Source organism: Dendronephthya gigantea, unplaced genomic scaffold (assembly GCF_004324835.1).
Source record: "Dendronephthya gigantea isolate DGI-Jeju-01 unplaced genomic scaffold, DenGig_1.0 000002F, whole genome shotgun sequence".
NCBI classification, from domain to species: Eukaryota; Metazoa; Cnidaria; class Anthozoa; order Malacalcyonacea; family Nephtheidae; genus Dendronephthya; species Dendronephthya gigantea.
In genome coordinates this window covers 3582265-3588264 of record NW_021163012.1, presented here as the reverse complement: position 1 = coordinate 3588264, position 6000 = coordinate 3582265, and positions in this window count along the sequence as shown.

Genomic DNA, 6000 nt, shown 5'->3' with positions numbered 1-6000 from the left:
CTTTGGAAAGGGCTTCAAACTTCCGGAAGGATGAAGAAAGCATTTGGATTAAGCCATCAGCCAGCAGAAAAAGCATATTTAGAAGCCTTAGCCGAAGCGTATAAAACGGCAGATAGCTGGGATACTCGGCGCCAAGTCTTATCTACCATGTCCGATGTGGCTAATTTTAATGTCATTTAGAATATATTCCTGGTCTTACACACTACCGTTTTACTATGGCTAATCTTCATCGACTTCAGTATGGAAGGTGCGCTCCAGTTCCGTTAAAGACATCGCCTCGTCTTCGTATATGTCAGCAACAGCTTGACCATTTTCTGAGTTTTATAACAAGCCCCCATTTAGTGCAAGACTTGCCGTTTGGCGAAAAAGAATTGAAGATGTCCTCAGGTAAAACAATTAAAGTACCGAACATCATCCGTACCATGATACCTCAAAGAATTGTGAACCAATACTCTCAGTACTGCAAAGAAAACTATTTTCAATCTTTCAGTAAGAGCACAATGTTAAGAGTACTAGACGAATGTAGTGCAACCCATCGTAAATCTCTTCAAGGTCTGGACAACTTTGCTGCTCAAGGAGGGCGGTCTTTTGATGACTTGGGCACCGTTGTTCTGACTATCTCACCTTTAAAGAAAGAGGGCGAAAATTGGGCAACAGAAATGCAAGAGGCTTTGAAAGTGGGAAAGCTTTATCTAAAAGGAGATTACAAGGTAACAAATCAATTAAACAAGGCAAAATCATTAAATATGTTCTTCGTATTTATATATTTTACAAACCTGGTATGAAATTTATTAGATTAATATTAATATTATATCTCAATGTAATTTTTCCTGAATGCAGTAGGCACTTTACAGTACAGTACAGTAGAGTACATTGTCGGGCATTTGTTTTATGTGCCATGTTTCAGTTCTCATTTTTGCGTTCTATTTTAAGGTGCACGTCAGTGACAACGCTCGTGTCCCTGACCATTGCTATTTGTACGCGTTAAGCGACATCACAGATAAAGATTTCAAATACAAGTGCAAACATAAACATGACGAAAGGTGCAAGCAGTGTGAAAGTCTTGGCTTGACGCTAAAGAACATAGAACAAGCAATCGACGAGTGCACTTTTTCCTCGGAGGAAGAAAGAGACGAAACCCTGTATCTATTCACATCTGCAGTGAGAGCCATCAACTTGTGGAAAGGCCATCAACTTCGGAGCGTTCGACAAGACCAAGCCAGATTAGACGTGATTAATCTCCTAAAAGACGAGAAGACAGTGTACATAGTGAATGACTGGGCAATGAAGTTCCTTCCCCGTCAATACCGCGAATCACAATCAGATTGGTTCGGGAAAAAGGGAATCTCCTGGCACATCTCTGTCGTTTTTCGAAAATCGAATGGCCAATTAGAGTCTCAAGGCTTCATTCATATCATTGAATCTTGTAGCCAGGACAGTGCTGCCATTGTGTTAATCATGCAGCATGTCCTAAAGACCTTGGAAACCGAGAATCCGAAATTGAAGAGAGCATTTTTCCGCCAAGACAATGCCGGATGTTATCACTCAGCCAGCACAATTCTTGCATGCCATCACATCGCCAAGACAACAGGAATAAAGATTTCAAGGATTGATTTCAGCGATCCCCAAGGGGGGAAAGGGTCAGCTGACCGTCTTGCCGCTACTTTCAAGTGCCATATCAGATTGTTTGTAAACGAGGGTAACGACGTTACAAATGCTGAAGAAATGAAAAATGCCCTGTTATCACATGGTGGTGTCGAGGGAGTAAGAGTGGCTGTAGTACCGTGCATCGATGATTCTTTCGTCGCTCAGCTAGAAAAAATCCCTGGAATAAGTAAACTGAACAACTTTGAGTTCAAAGGAAGAAATATTGTTACATGGCGAGCTTATGATGTTGGAAAAGGAAAAAGAATAAGTTTATCGAAGATCCAAGGTAACCGTGTATGCTTTTTTAACACATTCCCTGGGGTAATGGGTGTGGCAATAGACATGGTGGATACTAAAAAGTATGGGCGAAAAAGTTAGTTTGGGCAAATGTCAAGGTATCATCCGACAAAAATCTATTAAAGCCACTACAATTATCTTTAATTTCGCATTAGTCGTACGACAAATTGCCGTATAAAGTGAATGCCTTTCATAGAGGGAGAAAATTGTATTATGCAGCCACCGTTAATTTTTAGGGCACCAAAGTCAGAACACATCTGTTCGTAGAGTAATTATATTCTATCTTATTGTTGTAGATATAACCTTTAATTGGATCACTGTTGGGTTTTCATCTGGAAATTTTAAACTCGTTAAATCAACAGCCGAAAACACAAAGCGAAAACAGCAACCTGCGACTACTGAATTCGAAAAGGCCGTACAAGAAGAGGGGGCAGAAGATAGTGAATCACCAATCTACTCTTGTCCTCAAGAAGGATGCACTCGTGTTTTCCAGAGATCTTCTGCACTAGAAAAACATCTTTCTTTGGAATCCTGCACCAGCATTCTTGAAAAGCAGACCATGTTGGATGTTGCAAAAGAAAAATATGCATCCCTTTTAAAGGAAGATGTTTGTGCGATTCCATCCATAAGCACTTCTTGCAGCACTGTCGTTGCCGATTCCTATCCTGTTGCCCAGGAGGGGTGGGCACTTAAAGAATCGACAAAAAGTTATCGTTTGAACGAAAAGCAAAAAAGCTACCTAACCTCTAAGTTCAACATCGGCCAAGAGACAGGACGGAAAATGAAAGCGGACATTGTATCGAAAGAAATGAGGCATGCGCGCGGGGAGGATGGTCACCGGCTATTCGGTGTCACGGAGTTTCTTTCCGTTGAACAAGTTTCCTCATTCTTTTCTCGCATGGCTGCCAAGGTCCGACAGCAAAAGATCACTATAACGGAAGCAGATGCTGTGGCTGCTGTAGAAGAGGATAATTTTCATGAAATGAGAAACAAAGTTTTGTCATCCTTACAACTAAAACACCCTATCGTTTTTGATCAATATAATGTATGTGATATGGTGAAAAGTAGTACTCTGAAAAAATTGAAGATGGATATGCTTCAACGCCTATGCGAAGAACTTAACCTCGATGTTCCAGAAATGTCTGGCAAGAAGAAGAGTACAAAATTACCTTACATCAAGCTCCTAGAAAGTGCTGTTTCAGGATGCTCCTGTAACACTGGCTGACTGCTACAAATAAACGAAAACTGTACTGTACATTTCTATAGACTATACCCTTAACCAGTAAGTCACAAATTTAGTTATATTTGCCAAAAACTTGACGAATCAAGTTAGCGCTCCAAACAATGATATAGTTTCAACGTACGATGTCTTAAAGCAAAAAAGCGTCGCATTAGTAAAATTTAAATGCAAAAGAGTTTTATTGTTTAGGGAACACTCATACCGAGGGGGGTATGAAGATGTTAAGGGGGCACCAAAATATTTTCAGGCATTAAGGGGGGGGAGGGGGGCTCTGAAAGTTTTCTGTATATACAGAAGGGGAATATAAATATTTCAATGTTTTGGTGAGGCGGGGCCTCATCATGATAATTTATCATGACCCTACTAAAAGGTGTGTATATAAGACTCTGAAAACGCTGTTTCTGACTAACCATGGCGTGGCGCCTGTAATGAAGTCACTAACCTAAACAAATTTCTCAACTGCCCTTCTGACTGTGGAAGAAAAGTGTGTCCTTGCCAACTACTCTTATTTTAATGCTGAGCATAAAAATACCTCAACTCCTTGGTCCTTGGGTTCTGATTTCTGGGCGGCATTTAAATTTTGAAGTATCTTTTGGAGGGGATCGTCGAAAATATTGCGATAACTCCAACAGGGCCCCGGAAAATATATACCTTTTTTTGAAGACATCTTCATCCCCCCAGTATAGTAAATAAACAAATTAAAACTGGTTGCTAAATCAAAATTGGTTTTGTGAATTGCTAATTTTAGTTTCGTTGAAAAAATTATAGATTGACTGGTTTAATGTGACGCATTTGTACTAGCTGGCCTGATTTCAGATAAAATACTCCCTTGCATGAACTTAAAAAACGCATTCATCACTCAGCTCTCTAATGTACTCTTTTAAAGTTTGTCTTAAAAATTAATAGCGTTGTTTTTGTTATTCCACGTTCTTTTGTTAATGAAATGCGACAAAACTGTCACTGTAATTACCGTTGTAATGTACAAACGTGTTGTCATGCAAAATCTAAAAATAGCATCAACATTTTGACTTCTCACTGGTGCGGGTTTTGCTTGCCGCCAGAGATTTTTTAATATGTTATAAACAGATGGCTACTTTGCAAGTTAGTCTTATTTTCGTTGTAATTTGTCATGTACCACGGTCCAGTTGAACACATTGAGATTGACAAAAATATGCTTTTCTGTTGTGAACCGTAAACACCATATATTAGCTAGCTTTAAATGTCAAGAAAGATTTTGGAATAAAAAAAGATTTTGCTGCTGAGATAAAATATAGAGATGGTCTTAGATTATACTAAAAAATGGTCGTAATATGTTTGAAGGGTAGCCGTCACAAACGCTTTAAAATCCTGTATTTTGACTGATGAAAATTGACTTAAAAGTCCCAAAATCATGTTTAGGCAATTTCACGAAAAATAAGAGGAGCTGCGACTTTTCAACTATATTTTTCAAAATAGCTCACTCAGTGGATACTATGGGTAAAATAAAAGGAATTTCGAATTTTCCAATTTGTCGCCCAGTTCTCGAGATTTACGGACACTCACTCTTAATGTTACGTCTTGCAATTTGGTGAAAGTGTTACGATCAATGACATTTATTGTCGCGCCAGTGTCAATTGTTATTTTAAATTTGGTTCCGCTTACCGTTACATTGACTTTGTTATTGTGTTTCTGATCTGTCGTGGAATATAAATCGTCCGAGGAGTTTGATTCCTGGTCTAATGTTTTTAGATTCTTGGGCTTATACTTCGTATTTGATCTATATGTTTGATTTCGCAGTGTCCGCGCTTGTTTTTGATTTTTTTTTCCTCGACAAACATTGGCGAAATGATTCGATTTTCCACAGTTATTACAGGTTTTGCATTTCGCTGGGCATGCTCCTGTGTGTGGATAATTACGCCCGCAATTTCTACAAATTACGCCAGTACTAGGTTTTTGTTCTAATTTATTTGTCTCACCGTCTTTTGGTTCTTTTGATTCGATCTGTCTTGCTTGATATGTGCTCTGTTCGTCACGCCGTCCTTCTAACATCATGGCTTTTAAATCAAATGTAGGGTCTCGCAATGCTCGCTTTTGTATTTTCGATAAATTTCCGCCTATCATTATTTGTTCCTCAATTTCAAAATTAACGTCTCCGAATTCACATGTTTCTGACATTGTTCTTAGCCTTGTATGGAATTGGTGTAACGTCTCGTTGTTTCCTTGTGTTGCCTGTCTGAATTGATATACTTCGTACCTTCGATTCTTTTGGGGATCGAAATACGTCTTCAATTTTTGCTTCGCGACGTCGTAATCTGCGTCTGTTCCAGTCTCGGGGATTTGTTTGAAAATCTCTCGCACTCTAGGTCCGGCTTGGTAAAGTAACAATGCTTGTTTTCTAGTTGGATCCGTAATGCCACTTGCCGTTAAATACATCTCAAAGTCTGCTTGCCAATTGTTCCATCTTGTGGCTAAACTTGTGCCAATTTTTGCATCTGGGGAAAATTCTGGCATAGGATTTATCGTTACAGATTGCATGATCTGTATAGGCGGTTGTTGTTGCGGTTGATCTAGCTCTTCGGCCATCGTTCAAGTATTATTATTTCATCTTCGTCGCCAATATAATGTTCTTTTCTACATCGTATTATAGATATATATTTTATTCGCTCCTTTCGCTATCATCGCTATATTTAGACTCATCTAAATTCCCATGTGGGCGTGTCCTTTAATTTATGCTTGTTCACATTACTATACCGTGAACAACCCAATTCATATGCCATTAGAAGAGAGATACACAATTCTACGCAGTTCGTCTAGATAGTTTGTCTTGTGTTTATACT